The sequence below is a fragment of the Pseudorasbora parva genome, chromosome 8 (genome assembly GCF_024679245.1).
Source record: "Pseudorasbora parva isolate DD20220531a chromosome 8, ASM2467924v1, whole genome shotgun sequence".
Taxonomy (NCBI): Eukaryota; Metazoa; Chordata; class Actinopteri; order Cypriniformes; family Gobionidae; genus Pseudorasbora; species Pseudorasbora parva.
In genome coordinates this window covers 3,764,541-3,781,405 of record NC_090179.1, presented here as the reverse complement: position 1 = coordinate 3,781,405, position 16,865 = coordinate 3,764,541, and the positions used below count along the sequence as shown (strand labels likewise).

The 16,865-nt window shown below is 40.8% G+C and overlaps 45 non-coding genes across 45 annotated transcripts; all 45 read right to left on the bottom strand.

The window, feature by feature from the left end:
* Nucleotides 1-234: 234 nt before the first annotated feature.
* Nucleotides 235-323, bottom strand: trnar-ucu (transfer RNA arginine (anticodon UCU)). The gene is given in 2 exon segments: nucleotides 235-270; nucleotides 287-323. It is a non-coding gene; the product is annotated as a tRNA-Arg (tRNA).
* A 142-nt stretch (nucleotides 324-465) lies between these two features.
* trnat-ugu (transfer RNA threonine (anticodon UGU)) lies at nucleotides 466-539 on the bottom strand. Its single transcript has one exon. It is a non-coding gene; the product is annotated as a tRNA-Thr (tRNA).
* A 191-nt stretch (nucleotides 540-730) lies between these two features.
* Nucleotides 731-804, bottom strand: trnat-agu (transfer RNA threonine (anticodon AGU)). Its single transcript has one exon. It is a non-coding gene; the product is annotated as a tRNA-Thr (tRNA).
* A 541-nt stretch (nucleotides 805-1,345) lies between these two features.
* trnar-ucu (transfer RNA arginine (anticodon UCU)) lies at nucleotides 1,346-1,434 on the bottom strand. Its single transcript is given in 2 exon segments — nucleotides 1,346-1,381; nucleotides 1,398-1,434. It is a non-coding gene; the product is annotated as a tRNA-Arg (tRNA).
* A 142-nt stretch (nucleotides 1,435-1,576) lies between these two features.
* On the bottom strand, nucleotides 1,577-1,650 carry trnat-ugu (transfer RNA threonine (anticodon UGU)). Its single transcript has one exon. It is a non-coding gene; the product is annotated as a tRNA-Thr (tRNA).
* A 191-nt stretch (nucleotides 1,651-1,841) lies between these two features.
* On the bottom strand, nucleotides 1,842-1,915 carry trnat-agu (transfer RNA threonine (anticodon AGU)). Its single transcript has one exon. It is a non-coding gene; the product is annotated as a tRNA-Thr (tRNA).
* Nucleotides 1,916-2,456: 541 nt separating this feature from the next.
* Nucleotides 2,457-2,545, bottom strand: trnar-ucu (transfer RNA arginine (anticodon UCU)). The gene is given in 2 exon segments: nucleotides 2,457-2,492; nucleotides 2,509-2,545. It is a non-coding gene; the product is annotated as a tRNA-Arg (tRNA).
* A 142-nt stretch (nucleotides 2,546-2,687) lies between these two features.
* On the bottom strand, nucleotides 2,688-2,761 carry trnat-ugu (transfer RNA threonine (anticodon UGU)). The gene has a single exon. It is a non-coding gene; the product is annotated as a tRNA-Thr (tRNA).
* Nucleotides 2,762-2,952: 191 nt separating this feature from the next.
* Nucleotides 2,953-3,026, bottom strand: trnat-agu (transfer RNA threonine (anticodon AGU)). Its single transcript has one exon. It is a non-coding gene; the product is annotated as a tRNA-Thr (tRNA).
* A 541-nt stretch (nucleotides 3,027-3,567) lies between these two features.
* Nucleotides 3,568-3,656, bottom strand: trnar-ucu (transfer RNA arginine (anticodon UCU)). The gene is given in 2 exon segments: nucleotides 3,568-3,603; nucleotides 3,620-3,656. It is a non-coding gene; the product is annotated as a tRNA-Arg (tRNA).
* Nucleotides 3,657-3,798: 142 nt separating this feature from the next.
* Nucleotides 3,799-3,872, bottom strand: trnat-ugu (transfer RNA threonine (anticodon UGU)). The gene has a single exon. It is a non-coding gene; the product is annotated as a tRNA-Thr (tRNA).
* Nucleotides 3,873-4,063: 191 nt separating this feature from the next.
* trnat-agu (transfer RNA threonine (anticodon AGU)) lies at nucleotides 4,064-4,137 on the bottom strand. Its single transcript has one exon. It is a non-coding gene; the product is annotated as a tRNA-Thr (tRNA).
* A 541-nt stretch (nucleotides 4,138-4,678) lies between these two features.
* On the bottom strand, nucleotides 4,679-4,767 carry trnar-ucu (transfer RNA arginine (anticodon UCU)). The gene is given in 2 exon segments: nucleotides 4,679-4,714; nucleotides 4,731-4,767. It is a non-coding gene; the product is annotated as a tRNA-Arg (tRNA).
* Nucleotides 4,768-4,909: 142 nt separating this feature from the next.
* Nucleotides 4,910-4,983, bottom strand: trnat-ugu (transfer RNA threonine (anticodon UGU)). Its single transcript has one exon. It is a non-coding gene; the product is annotated as a tRNA-Thr (tRNA).
* A 191-nt stretch (nucleotides 4,984-5,174) lies between these two features.
* Nucleotides 5,175-5,248, bottom strand: trnat-agu (transfer RNA threonine (anticodon AGU)). Its single transcript has one exon. It is a non-coding gene; the product is annotated as a tRNA-Thr (tRNA).
* A 541-nt stretch (nucleotides 5,249-5,789) lies between these two features.
* Nucleotides 5,790-5,878, bottom strand: trnar-ucu (transfer RNA arginine (anticodon UCU)). Its single transcript is given in 2 exon segments — nucleotides 5,790-5,825; nucleotides 5,842-5,878. It is a non-coding gene; the product is annotated as a tRNA-Arg (tRNA).
* Nucleotides 5,879-6,020: 142 nt separating this feature from the next.
* On the bottom strand, nucleotides 6,021-6,094 carry trnat-ugu (transfer RNA threonine (anticodon UGU)). The gene has a single exon. It is a non-coding gene; the product is annotated as a tRNA-Thr (tRNA).
* A 191-nt stretch (nucleotides 6,095-6,285) lies between these two features.
* Nucleotides 6,286-6,359, bottom strand: trnat-agu (transfer RNA threonine (anticodon AGU)). The gene has a single exon. It is a non-coding gene; the product is annotated as a tRNA-Thr (tRNA).
* A 541-nt stretch (nucleotides 6,360-6,900) lies between these two features.
* On the bottom strand, nucleotides 6,901-6,989 carry trnar-ucu (transfer RNA arginine (anticodon UCU)). The gene is given in 2 exon segments: nucleotides 6,901-6,936; nucleotides 6,953-6,989. It is a non-coding gene; the product is annotated as a tRNA-Arg (tRNA).
* A 142-nt stretch (nucleotides 6,990-7,131) lies between these two features.
* trnat-ugu (transfer RNA threonine (anticodon UGU)) lies at nucleotides 7,132-7,205 on the bottom strand. Its single transcript has one exon. It is a non-coding gene; the product is annotated as a tRNA-Thr (tRNA).
* Nucleotides 7,206-7,396: 191 nt separating this feature from the next.
* trnat-agu (transfer RNA threonine (anticodon AGU)) lies at nucleotides 7,397-7,470 on the bottom strand. The gene has a single exon. It is a non-coding gene; the product is annotated as a tRNA-Thr (tRNA).
* Nucleotides 7,471-8,011: 541 nt separating this feature from the next.
* trnar-ucu (transfer RNA arginine (anticodon UCU)) lies at nucleotides 8,012-8,100 on the bottom strand. The gene is given in 2 exon segments: nucleotides 8,012-8,047; nucleotides 8,064-8,100. It is a non-coding gene; the product is annotated as a tRNA-Arg (tRNA).
* A 142-nt stretch (nucleotides 8,101-8,242) lies between these two features.
* On the bottom strand, nucleotides 8,243-8,316 carry trnat-ugu (transfer RNA threonine (anticodon UGU)). Its single transcript has one exon. It is a non-coding gene; the product is annotated as a tRNA-Thr (tRNA).
* Nucleotides 8,317-8,507: 191 nt separating this feature from the next.
* Nucleotides 8,508-8,581, bottom strand: trnat-agu (transfer RNA threonine (anticodon AGU)). Its single transcript has one exon. It is a non-coding gene; the product is annotated as a tRNA-Thr (tRNA).
* A 541-nt stretch (nucleotides 8,582-9,122) lies between these two features.
* trnar-ucu (transfer RNA arginine (anticodon UCU)) lies at nucleotides 9,123-9,211 on the bottom strand. Its single transcript is given in 2 exon segments — nucleotides 9,123-9,158; nucleotides 9,175-9,211. It is a non-coding gene; the product is annotated as a tRNA-Arg (tRNA).
* A 142-nt stretch (nucleotides 9,212-9,353) lies between these two features.
* trnat-ugu (transfer RNA threonine (anticodon UGU)) lies at nucleotides 9,354-9,427 on the bottom strand. Its single transcript has one exon. It is a non-coding gene; the product is annotated as a tRNA-Thr (tRNA).
* Nucleotides 9,428-9,618: 191 nt separating this feature from the next.
* trnat-agu (transfer RNA threonine (anticodon AGU)) lies at nucleotides 9,619-9,692 on the bottom strand. Its single transcript has one exon. It is a non-coding gene; the product is annotated as a tRNA-Thr (tRNA).
* Nucleotides 9,693-10,233: 541 nt separating this feature from the next.
* trnar-ucu (transfer RNA arginine (anticodon UCU)) lies at nucleotides 10,234-10,322 on the bottom strand. The gene is given in 2 exon segments: nucleotides 10,234-10,269; nucleotides 10,286-10,322. It is a non-coding gene; the product is annotated as a tRNA-Arg (tRNA).
* A 142-nt stretch (nucleotides 10,323-10,464) lies between these two features.
* trnat-ugu (transfer RNA threonine (anticodon UGU)) lies at nucleotides 10,465-10,538 on the bottom strand. The gene has a single exon. It is a non-coding gene; the product is annotated as a tRNA-Thr (tRNA).
* A 191-nt stretch (nucleotides 10,539-10,729) lies between these two features.
* Nucleotides 10,730-10,803, bottom strand: trnat-agu (transfer RNA threonine (anticodon AGU)). Its single transcript has one exon. It is a non-coding gene; the product is annotated as a tRNA-Thr (tRNA).
* Nucleotides 10,804-11,344: 541 nt separating this feature from the next.
* Nucleotides 11,345-11,433, bottom strand: trnar-ucu (transfer RNA arginine (anticodon UCU)). Its single transcript is given in 2 exon segments — nucleotides 11,345-11,380; nucleotides 11,397-11,433. It is a non-coding gene; the product is annotated as a tRNA-Arg (tRNA).
* A 142-nt stretch (nucleotides 11,434-11,575) lies between these two features.
* Nucleotides 11,576-11,649, bottom strand: trnat-ugu (transfer RNA threonine (anticodon UGU)). The gene has a single exon. It is a non-coding gene; the product is annotated as a tRNA-Thr (tRNA).
* Nucleotides 11,650-11,840: 191 nt separating this feature from the next.
* Nucleotides 11,841-11,914, bottom strand: trnat-agu (transfer RNA threonine (anticodon AGU)). The gene has a single exon. It is a non-coding gene; the product is annotated as a tRNA-Thr (tRNA).
* A 541-nt stretch (nucleotides 11,915-12,455) lies between these two features.
* On the bottom strand, nucleotides 12,456-12,544 carry trnar-ucu (transfer RNA arginine (anticodon UCU)). The gene is given in 2 exon segments: nucleotides 12,456-12,491; nucleotides 12,508-12,544. It is a non-coding gene; the product is annotated as a tRNA-Arg (tRNA).
* Nucleotides 12,545-12,686: 142 nt separating this feature from the next.
* On the bottom strand, nucleotides 12,687-12,760 carry trnat-ugu (transfer RNA threonine (anticodon UGU)). The gene has a single exon. It is a non-coding gene; the product is annotated as a tRNA-Thr (tRNA).
* Nucleotides 12,761-12,951: 191 nt separating this feature from the next.
* On the bottom strand, nucleotides 12,952-13,025 carry trnat-agu (transfer RNA threonine (anticodon AGU)). The gene has a single exon. It is a non-coding gene; the product is annotated as a tRNA-Thr (tRNA).
* A 541-nt stretch (nucleotides 13,026-13,566) lies between these two features.
* On the bottom strand, nucleotides 13,567-13,655 carry trnar-ucu (transfer RNA arginine (anticodon UCU)). Its single transcript is given in 2 exon segments — nucleotides 13,567-13,602; nucleotides 13,619-13,655. It is a non-coding gene; the product is annotated as a tRNA-Arg (tRNA).
* Nucleotides 13,656-13,797: 142 nt separating this feature from the next.
* Nucleotides 13,798-13,871, bottom strand: trnat-ugu (transfer RNA threonine (anticodon UGU)). The gene has a single exon. It is a non-coding gene; the product is annotated as a tRNA-Thr (tRNA).
* Nucleotides 13,872-14,062: 191 nt separating this feature from the next.
* Nucleotides 14,063-14,136, bottom strand: trnat-agu (transfer RNA threonine (anticodon AGU)). Its single transcript has one exon. It is a non-coding gene; the product is annotated as a tRNA-Thr (tRNA).
* Nucleotides 14,137-14,677: 541 nt separating this feature from the next.
* Nucleotides 14,678-14,766, bottom strand: trnar-ucu (transfer RNA arginine (anticodon UCU)). Its single transcript is given in 2 exon segments — nucleotides 14,678-14,713; nucleotides 14,730-14,766. It is a non-coding gene; the product is annotated as a tRNA-Arg (tRNA).
* Nucleotides 14,767-14,908: 142 nt separating this feature from the next.
* trnat-ugu (transfer RNA threonine (anticodon UGU)) lies at nucleotides 14,909-14,982 on the bottom strand. The gene has a single exon. It is a non-coding gene; the product is annotated as a tRNA-Thr (tRNA).
* A 191-nt stretch (nucleotides 14,983-15,173) lies between these two features.
* trnat-agu (transfer RNA threonine (anticodon AGU)) lies at nucleotides 15,174-15,247 on the bottom strand. Its single transcript has one exon. It is a non-coding gene; the product is annotated as a tRNA-Thr (tRNA).
* A 541-nt stretch (nucleotides 15,248-15,788) lies between these two features.
* On the bottom strand, nucleotides 15,789-15,877 carry trnar-ucu (transfer RNA arginine (anticodon UCU)). Its single transcript is given in 2 exon segments — nucleotides 15,789-15,824; nucleotides 15,841-15,877. It is a non-coding gene; the product is annotated as a tRNA-Arg (tRNA).
* Nucleotides 15,878-16,019: 142 nt separating this feature from the next.
* Nucleotides 16,020-16,093, bottom strand: trnat-ugu (transfer RNA threonine (anticodon UGU)). The gene has a single exon. It is a non-coding gene; the product is annotated as a tRNA-Thr (tRNA).
* Nucleotides 16,094-16,284: 191 nt separating this feature from the next.
* Nucleotides 16,285-16,358, bottom strand: trnat-agu (transfer RNA threonine (anticodon AGU)). The gene has a single exon. It is a non-coding gene; the product is annotated as a tRNA-Thr (tRNA).
* Nucleotides 16,359-16,865: the final 507 nt, after the last annotated feature.

Genomic DNA, 16,865 nt, shown 5'->3' with positions numbered 1-16,865 from the left:
AGCAGTTTTTGGCCTAAACCAGTGTTTTTCAAACCATTCTTGTTATATTCCTTTTTAAAAAATGGGGACTTGACGTGAGCTAATTAGTAGAGTATTCTGTAATCTGAGCTGGGTGTGTCCAACAGGGGAAATAAGACGAAGAGGAAAGGTAGGCTTCTGAAATACTTCATGTCCGAAAAGGTTTAAGCATATGCTTGTCCAACACAAAGATATCTGAGCAAAAGTTTTTATGGATGACTCTGGTGGGACTCGAACCCACAGCCTTTGAACACCTCCATTCACAACCTAGAAGTCCAATGCGCTATCCATTGCGCCACAGAGCCACAACAACACACTTTCCAAGGCACTATGCCTTGTCCAGCACTTCTTAGCTTTCCAGTTCTTCCTTGCTGATACACACTGTTCAGCATGTAAAGACTTTCAAATGTGAAAAGTTTAAAAGTGCTCCCACAAATCCTGTGGCATAGGCACTGCTGGGATTTGAACCCAGGATCTCCTGTTTACAAGACAGGCGCTTTGACCAACTAAGCCACAGCGCCAGCTGTAATGCAAAGCATTTTGTTGGTATATAAAGCCTTAAAGAGGTAGCACATCTTGAAAACAGCTGATTACCTCATGAAAGTTTTCCCTTTGAGCCTTTATTCACAACCTATAAGTCCAGAAGGTGTGTCCTGTCGAGACTTTTACATCTGAAAAGTTTGGATGAATACTAGTAGAAGCCACACATTTTAGGCACTGCTGGGATTCGAACCCAGGATCTCCTGTTTACTAGACAGGCGCTTTAACCAACTAAGCCACAGCGCCAGGTACTTACTTTGGTTTGATACTTTTGTATTCAAAGTCTAAAAGAGGTAGCATGTCAGGAAAAGAGCTGATTAAGTCATGATTAGGTTCCTTTGAAGTTAGAGGATTATTTCCAAAAGCTGAAAAGTGTGCAGGCTTCTATTGAGGAATAAGGGAATGTCTCAAATCATTTCATTTTGGTTAAAATCTCTCAATACTCGTGTCTTAAATGTGTTGTGAACCTCCATTTACAATAAATCTAAACTCTGTTTAAGCTAGCAGAAATGGAAAGCATTTCTTGCTAGGTAGGTGGCCATCAATTGGCAGTAGCAGTTTTTGGCCTAAACCAGTGTTTTTCAAACCATTCTTGTTATATTCCTTTTTTAAAAATGGGGACTTGACGTGAGCTAATTAGTAGAGTATTCTGTAATCTGAGCTGGGTGTGTCCAACAGGGGAAATAAGACGAAGAGGAAAGGTAGGCTTCTGAAATACTTCATGTCCGAAAAGGTTTAAGCATATGCTTGTCCAACACAAAGATATCTGAGCAAAAGTTTTTATGGATGACTCTGGTGGGACTCGAACCCACAGCCTTTGAATACCTCCATTCACAACCTAGAAGTCCAATGCGCTATCCATTGCGCCACAGAGCCACAACAACACACTTTCCAAGGCACTATGCCTTGTCCAGCACTTCTTAGCTTTCCAGTTCTTCCTTGCTGATACACACTGTTCAGCGTGTAAAGACTTTCAAATGTGAAAAGTTTAAAAGTGCTCCCACATATCCTGTGGCATAGGCACTGCTGGGATTTGAACCCAGGATCTCCTCTTTACAAGACAGGCGCTTTGACCAACTAAGCCACAGCGCCAGCTGTAATGCAAAGCATTTTGTTGGTATATAAAGCCTTAAAGAGGTAGCACATCTTGAAAACAGCTGATTACCTCATGAAAGTTTTCCCTTTGAGCCTTTATTCACAACCTAGAAGTCCAGAAGGTGTGTCCTGTAGAGACTTTTACATCTGAAAAGTTTGGATGAATACTAGTAGAAGGCACACATTTTAGGCACTGCTGGGATTCGAACCCAGGATCTCCTGTTTACTAGACAGGCGCTTTAACCAACTAAGCCACAGCGCCAGGTACTTACTTTGGTTTGATACTTTTGTATTCAAAGTCTAAAAGAGGTAGCATGTCAGGAAAAGAGCTGATTAAGTCATGATTAGGTTCCTTTGAAGTTAGAGGATTATTTCCAAAAGCTGAAAAGTGTGCAGGCTTCTATTGAGGAATAAGGGAATGTCTCAAATCATTTCATTTTGGTTAAAATCTCTCAATACTCGTGTCTTAAATGTGTTGTGAACCTCCATTTACAATAAATCTAAACTCTGTTTAAGCTAGCAGAAATGGAAAGCATTTCTTGCTAGGTAGGTGGCCATCAATTGGCAGTAGCAGTTTTTGGCCTAAACCAGTGTTTTTCAAACCATTCTTGTTATATTCCTTTTTTAAAAATGGGGACTTGACGTGAGCTAATTAGTAGAGTATTCTGTAATCTGAGCTGGGTGTGTCCAACAGGGGAAATAAGACGAAGAGGAAAGGTAGGCTTCTGAAATACTTCATGTCCGAAAAGGTTTAATCATATGCTTGTCCAACACAAAGATATCTGAGCAAAAGTTTTTATGGATGACTCTGGTGGGACTCGAACCCACAGCCTTTGAATACCTCCATTCACAACCTAGAAGTCCAATGCGCTATCCATTGCGCCACAGAGCCACAACAACACACTTTCCAAGGCACTATGCCTTGTCCAGCACTTCTTAGCTTTCCAGTTCTTCCTTGCTGATACACACTGTTCAGCATGTAAAGACTTTCAAATGTGAAAAGTTTAAAAGTGCTCCCACAAATCCTGTGGCATAGGCACTGCTGGGATTTGAACCCAGGATCTCCTGTTTACAAGACAGGCGCTTTGACCAACTAAGCCACAGCGCCAGCTGTAATGCAAAGCATTTTGTTGGTATATAAAGCCTTAAAGAGGTAGCACATCTTGAAAACAGCTGATTACCTCATGAAAGTTTTCCCTTTGAGCCTTTATTCACAACCTAGAAGTCCAGAAGGTGTGTCCTGTAGAGACTTTTACATCTGAAAAGTTTGGATGAATACTAGTAGAAGCCACACATTTTAGGCACTGCTGGGATTCGAACCCAGGATCTCCTGTTTACTAGACAGGCGCTTTAACCAACTAAGCCACAGCGCCAGGTACTTACTTTGGTTTGATACTTTTGTATTCAAAGTCTAAAAGAGGTAGCATGTCAGGAAAAGAGCTGATTAAGTCATGATTAGGTTCCTTTGAAGTTAGAGGATTATTTCCAAAAGCTGAAAAGTGTGCAGGCTTCTATTGAGGAATAAGGGAATGTCTCAAATCATTTCATTTTGGTTAAAATCTCTCAATACTTGTGTCTTAAATGTGTTGTGAACCTCCATTTACAATAAATCTAAACTCTGTTTAAGCTAGCAGAAATGGAAAGCATTTCTTGCTAGGTAGGTGGCCATCAATTGGCAGTAGCAGTTTTTGGCCTAAACCAGTGTTTTTCAAACCATTCTTGTTATATTCCTTTTTTAAAAATGGGGACTTGACGTGAGCTAATTAGTAGAGTATTCTGTAATCTGAGCTGGGTGTGTCCAACAGGGGAAATAAGACGAAGAGGAAAGGTAGGCTTCTGAAATACTTCATGTCCGAAAAGGTTTAAGCATATGCTTGTCCAACACAAAGATATCTGAGCAAAAGTTTTTATGGATGACTCTGGTGGGACTCGAACCCACAGCCTTTGAATACCTCCATTCACAACCTAGAAGTCCAATGCGCTATCCATTGCGCCACAGAGCCACAACAACACACTTTCCAAGGCACTATGCCTTGTCCAGCACTTCTTAGCTTTCCAGTTCTTCCTTGCTGATACACACTGTTCAGCATGTAAAGACTTTCAAATGTGAAAAGTTTAAAAGTGCTCCCACATATCCTGTAGCATAGGCACTGCTGGGATTTGAACCCAGGATCTCCTGTTTACAAGACAGGCGCTTTGACCAACTAAGCCACAGCGCCAGCTGTCACACAAAGCATTTTGTTGGTATATAAAGCCTTAAAGAGGTAGCACATCTTGAAAACAGCTGATAACCTCATGAAAGTTTTCCCTTTGAGCCTTTATTCACAACCTAGAAGTCCAGAAGGTGTGTCCTGTAGAGACTTTTACATCTGAAAAGTTTGGATGAATACTAGTAGAAGGCACACATTTTAGGCACTGCTGGGATTCGAACCCAGGATCTCCTGTTTACTAGACAGGCGCTTTAACCAACTAAGCCACAGCGCCAGGTACGTAATTTGGTTTGATACTTTTGTATTCAAAGTCTAAAAGAGGTAGCATGTCAGGAAAAGAGCTGATTAAGTCATGATTAGGTTCCTTTGAAGTTAGAGGATTATTTCCAAAAGCTGAAAAGTGTGCAGGCTTCTATTGAGGAATAAGGGAATGTCTCAAATCATTTCATTTTGGTTAAAATCTCTCAATACTCGTGTCTTAAATGTGTTGTGAACCTCTATTTACAATAAATCTAAACTCTCTTTAAGCTAGCAGAAATGGAAAGCATTTCTTGCTAGGTAGGTGGCCATCAATTGGCAGTAGCAGTTTTTGGCCTAAACCAGTGTTTTTCAAACCATTCTTGTTATATTCCTTTTTTAAAAATGGGGACTTGACGTGAGCTAATTAGTAGAGTATTCTGTAATCTGAGCTGGGTGTGTCCAACAGGGGAAATAAGACGAAGAGGAAAGGTAGGCTTCTGAAATACTTCATGTCCGAAAAGGTTTAAGCATATGCTTGTCCAACACAAAGATATCTGAGCAAAAGTTTTTATGGATGACTCTGGTGGGACTCGAACCCACAGCCTTTGAACACCTCCATTCACAACCTAGAAGTCCAATGCGCTATCCATTGCGCCACAGAGCCACAACAACACACTTTCCAAGGCACTATGCCTTGTCCAGCACTTCTTAGCTTTCCAGTTCTTCCTTGCTGATACACACTGTTCAGCATGTAAAGACTTGCAAATGTGAAAAGTTTAAAAGTGCTCCCACATATCCTGTGGCATAGGCACTGCTGGGATTTGAACCCAGGATCTCCTGTTTACAAGACAGGCGCTTTGACCAACTAAGCCACAGCGCCAGCTGTCACACAAAGCATTTTGTTGGTATATAAAGCCTTAAAGAGGTAGCACATCTTGAAAACAGCTGATTACCTCATGAAAGTTTTCCCTTTGAGCCTTTATTCACAACCTAGAAGTCCAGAAGGTGTGTCCTGTAGAGACTTTTACATCTGAAAAGTTTGGATGAATACTAGTAGAAGGCACACATTTTAGGCACTGCTGGGATTCGAACCCAGGATCTCCTGTTTACTAGACAGGCGCTTTAACCAACTAAGCCACAGCGCCAGGTACTTACTTTGGTTTGATACTTTTGTATTCAAAGTCTAAAAGAGGTAGCATGTCAGGAAAAGAGCTGATTAAGTCATGATTAGGTTCCTTTGAAGTTAGAGGATTATTTCCAAAAGCTGAAAAGTGTGCAGGCTTCTATTGAGGAATAAGGGAATGTCTCAAATCATTTCATTTTGGTTAAAATCTCTCAATACTCGTGTCTTAAATGTGTTGTGAACCTCCATTTACAATAAATCTAAACTCTGTTTAAGCTAGCAGAAATGGAAAGCATTTCTTGCTAGGTAGGTGGCCATCAATTGGCAGTAGCAGTTTTTGGCCTAAACCAGTGTTTTTCAAACCATTCTTGTTATATTCCTTTTTTAAAAATGGGGACTTGACGTGAGCTAATTAGTAGAGTATTCTGTAATCTGAGCTGGGTGTGTCCAACAGGGGAAATAAGACGAAGAGGAAAGGTAGGCTTCTGAAATACTTCATGTCCGAAAAGGTTTAATCATATGCTTGTCCAACACAAAGATATCTGAGCAAAAGTTTTTATGGATGACTCTGGTGGGACTCGAACCCACAGCCTTTGAATACCTCCATTCACAACCTAGAAGTCCAATGCGCTATCCATTGCGCCACAGAGCCACAACAACACACTTTCCAAGGCACTATGCCTTGTCCAGCACTTCTTAGCTTTCCAGTTCTTCCTTGCTGATACACACTGTTCAGCATGTAAAGACTTTCAAATGTGAAAAGTTTAAAAGTGCTCCCACAAATCCTGTGGCATAGGCACTGCTGGGATTTGAACCCAGGATCTCCTGTTTACAAGACAGGCGCTTTGACCAACTAAGCCACAGCGCCAGCTGTAATGCAAAGCATTTTGTTGGTATATAAAGCCTTAAAGAGGTAGCACATCTTGAAAACAGCTGATTACCTCATGAAAGTTTTCCCTTTGAGCCTTTATTCACAACCTATAAGTCCAGAAGGTGTGTCCTGTAGAGACTTTTACATCTGAAAAGTTTGGATGAATACTAGTAGAAGCCACACATTTTAGGCACTGCTGGGATTCGAACCCAGGATCTCCTGTTTACTAGACAGGCGCTTTAACCAACTAAGCCACAGCGCCAGGTACTTACTTTGGTTTGATACTTTTGTATTCAAAGTCTAAAAGAGGTAGCATGTCAGGAAAAGAGCTGATTAAGTCATGATTAGGTTCCTTTGAAGTTAGAGGATTATTTCCAAAAGCTGAAAAGTGTGCAGGCTTCTATTGAGGAATAAGGGAATGTCTCAAATCATTTCATTTTGGTTAAAATCTCTCAATACTCGTGTCTTAAATGTGTTGTGAACCTCCATTTACAATAAATCTAAACTCTGTTTAAGCTAGCAGAAATGGAAAGCATTTCTTGCTAGGTAGGTGGCCATCAATTGGCAGTAGCAGTTTTTGGCCTAAACCAGTGTTTTTCAAACCATTCTTGTTATATTCCTTTTTTAAAAATGGGGACTTGACGTGAGCTAATTAGTAGAGTATTCTGTAATCTGAGCTGGGTGTGTCCAACAGGGGAAATAAGACGAAGAGGAAAGGTAGGCTTCTGAAATACTTCATGTCCGAAAAGGTTTAAGCATATGCTTGTCCAACACAAAGATATCTGAGCAAAAGTTTTTATGGATGACTCTGGTGGGACTCGAACCCACAGCCTTTGAATACCTCCATTCACAACCTAGAAGTCCAATGCGCTATCCATTGCGCCACAGAGCCACAACAACACACTTTCCAAGGCACTATGCCTTGTCCAGCACTTCTTAGCTTTCCAGTTCTTCCTTGCTGATACACACTGTTCAGCGTGTAAAGACTTTCAAATGTGAAAAGTTTAAAAGTGCTCCCACATATCCTGTGGCATAGGCACTGCTGGGATTTGAACCCAGGATCTCCTGTTTACAAGACAGGCGCTTTGACCAACTAAGCCACAGCGCCAGCTGTAATGCAAAGCATTTTGTTGGTATATAAAGCCTTAAAGAGGTAGCACATCTTGAAAACAGCTGATAACCTCATGAAAGTTTTCCCTTTGAGCCTTTATTCACAACCTAGAAGTCCAGAAGGTGTGTCCTGTAGAGACTTTTACATCTGAAAAGTTTGGATGAATACTAGTAGAAGGCACACATTTTAGGCACTGCTGGGATTCGAACCCAGGATCTCCTGTTTACTAGACAGGCGCTTTAACCAACTAAGCCACAGCGCCAGGTACTTACTTTGGTTTGATACTTTTGTATTCAAAGTCTAAAAGAGGTAGCATGTCAGGAAAAGAGCTGATTAAGTCATGATTAGGTTCGTTTGAAGTTAGAGGATTATTTCCAAAAGCTGAAAAGTGTGCAGGCTTCTATTGAGGAATAAGGGAATGTCTCAAATCATTTCATTTTGGTTAAAATCTCTCAATACTCGTGTCTTAAATGTGTTGTGAACCTCTATTTACAATAAATCTAAACTCTGTTTAAGCTAGCAGAAATGGAAAGCATTTCTTGCTAGGTAGGTGGCCATCAATTGGCAGTAGCAGTTTTTGGCCTAAACCAGTGTTTTTCAAACCATTCTTGTTATATTCCTTTTTTAAAAATGGGGACTTGACGTGAGCTAATTAGTAGAGTATTCTGTAATCTGAGCTGGGTGTGTCCAACAGGGGAAATAAGACGAAGAGGAAAGGTAGGCTTCTGAAATACTTCATGTCCGAAAAGGTTTAAGCATATGCTTGTCCAACACAAAGATATCTGAGCAAAAGTTTTTATGGATGACTCTGGTGGGACTCGAACCCACAGCCTTTGAATACCTCCATTCACAACCTAGAAGTCCAATGCGCTATCCATTGCGCCACAGAGCCACAACAACACACTTTCCAAGGCACTATGCCTTGTCCAGCACTTCTTAGCTTTCCAGTTCTTCCTTGCTGATACACACTGTTCAGCGTGTAAAGACTTTCAAATGTGAAAAGTTTAAAAGTGCTCCCACATATCCTGTGGCATAGGCACTATTGGGATTTGAACCCAGGATCTCCTGTTTACAAGACAGGCGCTTTGACCAACTAAGCCACAGCGCCAGCTGTAATGCAAAGCATTTTGTTGGTATATAAAGCCTTAAAGAGGTAGCACATCTTGAAAACAGCTGATTACCTCATGAAAGTTTTCCCTTTGAGCCTTTATTCACAACCTAGAAGTCCAGAAGGTGTGTCCTGTAGAGACTTTTACATCTGAAAAGTTTGGATGAATACTAGTAGAAGCCACACATTTTAGGCACTGCTGGGATTCGAACCCAGGATCTCCTGTTTACTAGACAGGCGCTTTAACCAACTAAGCCACAGCGCCAGGTACTTACTTTGGTTTGATACTTTTGTATTCAAAGTCTAAAAGAGGTAGCATGTCAGGAAAAGAGCTGATTAAGTCATGATTAGGTTCCTTTGAAGTTAGAGGATTATTTCCAAAAGCTGAAAAGTGTGCATGCTTCTATTGAGTAATAAGGGAATGTCTCAAATCATTTCATTTTGGTTAAAATCTCTCAATATTCGTGTCTCAAATGTGTTGTGAACCTCCATTTACAATAAATCTAAACTCTGTTTAAGCTAGCAGAAATGGAAAGCATTTCTTGCTAGGTAGGTGGCCATCAATTGGCAGTAGCAGTTTTTGGCCTAAACCAGTATTTTTCAAACCATTCTTGTTATATTCCTTTTTTAAAAATGGGGACTTGACGTGAGCTAATTAGTAGAGTATTCTGTAATCTGAGCTGGGTGTGTCCAACAGGGGAAATAAGACGAAGAGGAAAGGTAGGCTTCTGAAATACTTCATGTCCGAAAAGGTTTAAGCATATGCTTGTCCAACACAAAGATATCTGAGCAAAAGTTTTTATGGATGACTCTGGTGGGACTCGAACCCACAGCCTTTGAATACCTCCATTCACAACCTAGAAGTCCAATGCGCTATCCATTGCGCCACAGAGCCACAACAACACACTTTCCAAGGCACTATGCCTTGTCCAGCACTTCTTAGCTTTCCAGTTCTTCCTTGCTGATACAAACTGTTCAGCATGTAAAGACTTTCAAATGTGAAAAGTTTAAAAGTGCTCCCACATATCCTGTGGCATAGGCACTGCTGGGATTTGAACCCAGGATCTCCTGTTTACAAGACAGGCGCTTTGACCAACTAAGCCACAGCGCCAGCTGTCACACAAAGCATTTTGTTGGTATATAAAGCCTTAAAGAGGTAGCACATCTTGAAAACAGCTGATAACCTCATGAAAGTTTTCCCTTTGAGCCTTTATTCACAACCTAGAAGTCCAGAAGGTGTGTCCTGTAGAGACTTTTACATCTGAAAAGTTTGGATGAATACTAGTAGAAGGCACACATTTTAGGCACTGCTGGGATTCGAACCCAGGATCTCCTGTTTACTAGACAGGCGCTTTAACCAACTAAGCCACAGCGCCAGGTACGTACTTTGGTTTGATACTTTTGTATTCAAAGTCTAAAAGAGGTAGCATGTCAGGAAAAGAGCTGATTAAGTCATGATTAGGTTCCTTTGAAGTTAGAGGATTATTTCCAAAAGCTGAAAAGTGTGCAGGCTTCTATTGAGGAATAAGGGAATGTCTCAAATCATTTCATTTTGGTTAAAATCTCTCAATACTCGTGTCTTAAATGTGTTGTGAACCTCTATTTACAATAAATCTAAACTCTCTTTAAGCTAGCAGAAATGGAAAGCATTTCTTGCTAGGTAGGTGGCCATCAATTGGCAGTAGCAGTTTTTGGCCTAAACCAGTGTTTTTCAAACCATTCTTGTTATATTCCTTTTTAAAAAATGGGGACTTGACGTGAGCTAATTAGTAGAGTATTCTGTAATCTGAGCTGGGTGTGTCCAACAGGGGAAATAAGACGAAGAGGAAAGGTAGGCTTCTGAAATACTTCATGTCCGAAAAGGTTTAAGCATATGCTTGTCCAACACAAAGATATCTGAGCAAAAGTTTTTATGGATGACTCTGGTGGGACTCGAACCCACAGCCTTTGAACACCTCCATTCACAACCTAGAAGTCCAATGCGCTATCCATTGCGCCACAGAGCCACAACAACACACTTTCCAAGGCACTATGCCTTGTCCAGCACTTCTTAGCTTTCCAGTTCTTCCTTGCTGATACACACTGTTCAGCATGTAAAGACTTTCAAATGTGAAAAGTTTAAAAGTGCTCCCACAAATCCTGTGGCATAGGCACTGCTGGGATTTGAACCCAGGATCTCCTGTTTACAAGACAGGCGCTTTGACCAACTAAGCCACAGCGCCAGCTGTAATGCAAAGCATTTTGTTGGTATATAAAGCCTTAAAGAGGTAGCACATCTTGAAAACAGCTGATTACCTCATGAAAGTTTTCCCTTTGAGCCTTTATTCACAACCTATAAGTCCAGAAGGTGTGTCCTGTCGAGACTTTTACATCTGAAAAGTTTGGATGAATACTAGTAGAAGCCACACATTTTAGGCACTGCTGGGATTCGAACCCAGGATCTCCTGTTTACTAGACAGGCGCTTTAACCAACTAAGCCACAGCGCCAGGTACTTACTTTGGTTTGATACTTTTGTATTCAAAGTCTAAAAGAGGTAGCATGTCAGGAAAAGAGCTGATTAAGTCATGATTAGGTTCCTTTGAAGTTAGAGGATTATTTCCAAAAGCTGAAAAGTGTGCAGGCTTCTATTGAGGAATAAGGGAATGTCTCAAATCATTTCATTTTGGTTAAAATCTCTCAATACTCGTGTCTTAAATGTGTTGTGAACCTCCATTTACAATAAATCTAAACTCTGTTTAAGCTAGCAGAAATGGAAAGCATTTCTTGCTAGGTAGGTGGCCATCAATTGGCAGTAGCAGTTTTTGGCCTAAACCAGTGTTTTTCAAACCATTCTTGTTATATTCCTTTTTTAAAAATGGGGACTTGACGTGAGCTAATTAGTAGAGTATTCTGTAATCTGAGCTGGGTGTGTCCAACAGGGGAAATAAGACGAAGAGGAAAGGTAGGCTTCTGAAATACTTCATGTCCGAAAAGGTTTAAGCATATGCTTGTCCAACACAAAGATATCTGAGCAAAAGTTTTTATGGATGACTCTGGTGGGACTCGAACCCACAGCCTTTGAATACCTCCATTCACAACCTAGAAGTCCAATGCGCTATCCATTGCGCCACAGAGCCACAACAACACACTTTCCAAGGCACTATGCCTTGTCCAGCACTTCTTAGCTTTCCAGTTCTTCCTTGCTGATACACACTGTTCAGCGTGTAAAGACTTTCAAATGTGAAAAGTTTAAAAGTGCTCCCACATATCCTGTGGCATAGGCACTGCTGGGATTTGAACCCAGGATCTCCTCTTTACAAGACAGGCGCTTTGACCAACTAAGCCACAGCGCCAGCTGTAATGCAAAGCATTTTGTTGGTATATAAAGCCTTAAAGAGGTAGCACATCTTGAAAACAGCTGATTACCTCATGAAAGTTTTCCCTTTGAGCCTTTATTCACAACCTAGAAGTCCAGAAGGTGTGTCCTGTAGAGACTTTTACATCTGAAAAGTTTGGATGAATACTAGTAGAAGGCACACATTTTAGGCACTGCTGGGATTCGAACCCAGGATCTCCTGTTTACTAGACAGGCGCTTTAACCAACTAAGCCACAGCGCCAGGTACTTACTTTGGTTTGATACTTTTGTATTCAAAGTCTAAAAGAGGTAGCATGTCAGGAAAAGAGCTGATTAAGTCATGATTAGGTTCCTTTGAAGTTAGAGGATTATTTCCAAAAGCTGAAAAGTGTGCAGGCTTCTATTGAGGAATAAGGGAATGTCTCAAATCATTTCATTTTGGTTAAAATCTCTCAATACTCGTGTCTTAAATGTGTTGTGAACCTCCATTTACAATAAATCTAAACTCTGTTTAAGCTAGCAGAAATGGAAAGCATTTCTTGCTAGGTAGGTGGCCATCAATTGGCAGTAGCAGTTTTTGGCCTAAACCAGTGTTTTTCAAACCATTCTTGTTATATTCCTTTTTTAAAAATGGGGACTTGACGTGAGCTAATTAGTAGAGTATTCTGTAATCTGAGCTGGGTGTGTCCAACAGGGGAAATAAGACGAAGAGGAAAGGTAGGCTTCTGAAATACTTCATGTCCGAAAAGGTTTAATCATATGCTTGTCCAACACAAAGATATCTGAGCAAAAGTTTTTATGGATGACTCTGGTGGGACTCGAACCCACAGCCTTTGAATACCTCCATTCACAACCTAGAAGTCCAATGCGCTATCCATTGCGCCACAGAGCCACAACAACACACTTTCCAAGGCACTATGCCTTGTCCAGCACTTCTTAGCTTTCCAGTTCTTCCTTGCTGATACACACTGTTCAGCATGTAAAGACTTTCAAATGTGAAAAGTTTAAAAGTGCTCCCACAAATCCTGTGGCATAGGCACTGCTGGGATTTGAACCCAGGATCTCCTGTTTACAAGACAGGCGCTTTGACCAACTAAGCCACAGCGCCAGCTGTAATGCAAAGCATTTTGTTGGTATATAAAGCCTTAAAGAGGTAGCACATCTTGAAAACAGCTGATTACCTCATGAAAGTTTTCCCTTTGAGCCTTTATTCACAACCTAGAAGTCCAGAAGGTGTGTCCTGTAGAGACTTTTACATCTGAAAAGTTTGGATGAATACTAGTAGAAGCCACACATTTTAGGCACTGCTGGGATTCGAACCCAGGATCTCCTGTTTACTAGACAGGCGCTTTAACCAACTAAGCCACAGCGCCAGGTACTTACTTTGGTTTGATACTTTTGTATTCAAAGTCTAAAAGAGGTAGCATGTCAGGAAAAGAGCTGATTAAGTCATGATTAGGTTCCTTTGAAGTTAGAGGATTATTTCCAAAAGCTGAAAAGTGTGCAGGCTTCTATTGAGGAATAAGGGAATGTCTCAAATCATTTCATTTTGGTTAAAATCTCTCAATACTTGTGTCTTAAATGTGTTGTGAACCTCCATTTACAATAAATCTAAACTCTGTTTAAGCTAGCAGAAATGGAAAGCATTTCTTGCTAGGTAGGTGGCCATCAATTGGCAGTAGCAGTTTTTGGCCTAAACCAGTGTTTTTCAAACCATTCTTGTTATATTCCTTTTTTAAAAATGGGGACTTGACGTGAGCTAATTAGTAGAGTATTCTGTAATCTGAGCTGGGTGTGTCCAACAGGGGAAATAAGACGAAGAGGAAAGGTAGGCTTCTGAAATACTTCATGTCCGAAAAGGTTTAAGCATATGCTTGTCCAACACAAAGATATCTGAGCAAAAGTTTTTATGGATGACTCTGGTGGGACTCGAACCCACAGCCTTTGAATACCTCCATTCACAACCTAGAAGTCCAATGCGCTATCCATTGCGCCACAGAGCCACAACAACACACTTTCCAAGGCACTATGCCTTGTCCAGCACTTCTTAGCTTTCCAGTTCTTCCTTGCTGATACACACTGTTCAGCGTGTAAAGACTTTCAAATGTGAAAAGTTTAAAAGTGCTCCCACATATCCTGTGGCATAGGCACTGCTGGGATTTGAACCCAGGATCTCCTGTTTACAAGACAGGCGCTTTGACCAACTAAGCCACAGCGCCAGCTGTAATGCAAAGCATTTTGTTGGTATATAAAGCCTTAAAGAGGTAGCACATCTTGAAAACAGCTGATAACCTCATGAAAGTTTTCCCTTTGAGCCTTTATTCACAACCTAGAAGTCCAGAAGGTGTGTCCTGTAGAGACTTTTACATCTGAAAAGTTTGGATGAATACTAGTAGAAGCCACACATTTTAGGCACTGCTGGGATTCGAACCCAGGATCTCCTGTTTACTAGACAGGCGCTTTAACCAACTAAGCCACAGCGCCAGGTACTTACTTTGGTTTGATACTTTTGTATTCAAAGTCTAAAAGAGGTAGCATGTCAGGAAAAGAGCTGATTAAGTCATGATTAGGTTCCTTTGAAGTTAGAGGATTATTTCCAAAAGCTGAAAAGTGTGCAGGCTTCTATTGAGGAATAAGGGAATGTCTCAAATCATTTCATTTTGGTTAAAATCTCTCAATACTCGTGTCTTAAATGTGTTGTGAACCTCCATTTACAATAAATCTAAACTCTGTTTAAGCTAGCAGAAATGGAAAGCATTTCTTGCTAGGTAGGTGGCCATCAATTGGCAGTAGCAGTTTTTGGCCTAAACCAGTGTTTTTCAAACCATTCTTGTTATATTCCTTTTTTAAAAATGGGGACTTGACGTGAGCTAATTAGTAGAGTATTCTGTAATCTGAGCTGGGTGTGTCCAACAGGGGAAATTAGACGAAGAGGAAAGGTAGGCTTCTGAAATACTTCATGTCCGAAAAGGTTTAATCATATGCTTGTCCAACACAAAGATATCTGAGCAAAAGTTTTTATGGATGACTCTGGTGGGACTCGAACCCACAGCCTTTGAATACCTCCATTCACAACCTAGAAGTCCAATGCGCTATCCATTGCGCCACAGAGCCACAACAACACACTTTCCAAGGCACTATGCCTTGTCCAGCACTTCTTAGCTTTCCAGTTCTTCCTTGCTGATACACACTGTTCAGCGTGTAAAGACTTTCAAATGTGAAAAGTTTAAAAGTGCTCCCACATATCCTGTGGCATAGGCACTGCTGGGATTTGAACCCAGGATCTCCTGTTTACAAGACAGGCGCTTTGACCAACTAAGCCACAGCGCCAGCTGTAATGCAAAGCATTTTGTTGGTATATAAAGCCTTAAAGAGGTAGCACATCTTGAAAACAGCTGATTACCTCATGAAAGTTTTCCCTTTGAGCCTTTATTCACAACCTAGAAGTCCAGAAGGTGTGTCCTGTAGAGACTTTTACATCTGAAAAGTTTGGATGAATACTAGTAGAAGGCACACATTTTAGGCACTGCTGGGATTCGAACCCAGGATCTCCTGTTTACTAGACAGGCGCTTTAACCAACTAAGCCACAGCGCCAGGTACTTACTTTGGTTTGATACTTTTGTATTCAAAGTCTAAAAGAGGTAGCATGTCAGGAAAAGAGCTGATTAAGTCATGATTAGGTTCCTTTGAAGTTAGAGGATTATTTCCAAAAGCTGAAAAGTGTGCAGGCTTCTATTGAGGAATAAGGGAATGTCTCAAATCATTTCATTTTGGTTAAAATCTCTCAATACTCGTGTCTTAAATGTGTTGTGAACCTCCATTTACAATAAATCTAAACTCTGTTTAAGCTAGCAGAAATGGAAAGCATTTCTTGCTAGGTAGGTGGCCATCAATTGGCAGTAGCAGTTTTTGGCCTAAACCAGTGTTTTTCAAACCATTCTTGTTATATTCCTTTTTTAAAAATGGGGACTTGACGTGAGCTAATTAGTAGAGTATTCTGTAATCTGAGCTGGGTGTGTCCAACAGGGGAAATAAGACGAAGAGGAAAGGTAGGCTTCTGAAATACTTCATGTCCGAAAAGGTTTAAGCATATGCTTGTCCAACACAAAGATATCTGAGCAAAAGTTTTTATGGATGACTCTGGTGGGACTCGAACCCACAGCCTTTGAATACCTCCATTCACAACCTAGAAGTCCAATGCGCTATCCATTGCGCCACAGAGCCACAACAACACACTTTCCAAGGCACTATGCCTTGTCCAGCACTTCTTAGCTTTCCAGTTCTTCCTTGCTGATACACACTGTTCAGCGTGTAAAGACTTTCAAATGTGAAAAGTTTAAAAGTGCTCCCACATATCCTGTGGCATAGGCACTGCTGGGATTTGAACCCAGGATCTCCTGTTTACAAGACAGGCGCTTTGACCAACTAAGCCACAGCGCCAGCTGCAATGCAAAGCATTTTGTTGGTATATAAAGCCTTAAAGAGGTAGCACATCTTGAAAACAGCTGATTACCTCATGAAAGTTTTCCCTTTGAGCCTTTATTCACAACCTAGAAGTCCAGAAGGTGTGTCCTGTAGAGACTTTTACATCTGAAAAGTTTGGATGAATACTAGTAGAAGGCACACATTTTAGGCACTGCTGGGATTCGAACCCAGGATCTCCTGTTTACTAGACAGGCGCTTTAACCAACTAAGCCACAGCGCCAGGTACTTACTTTGGTTTGATACTTTTGTATTCAAAGTCTAAAAGAGGTAGCATGTCAGGAAAAGAGCTGATTAAGTCATGATTAGGTTCCTTTGAAGTTAGAGGATTATTTCCAAAAGCTGAAAAGTGTGCAGGCTTCTATTGAGGAATAAGGGAATGTCTCAAATCATTTCATTTTGGTTAAAATCTCTCAATACTCGTGTCTTAAATGTGTTGTGAACCTCCATTTACAATAAATCTAAACTCTGTTTAAGCTAGCAGAAATGGAAAGCATTTCTTGCTAGGTAGGTGGCCATCAATTGGCAGTAGCAGTTTTTGGCCTAAACCAGTGTTTTTCAAACCATTCTTGTTATATTCCTTTTTTAAAAATGGGGACTTGACGTGAGCTAATTAGTAGAGTATTCTGTAATCTGAGCTGGGTGTGTCCAACAGGGGAAATAAGACGAAGAGGAAAGGTAGGCTTCTGAAATACTTCATGTCCGAAAAGGTTTAATCATATGCTTGTCC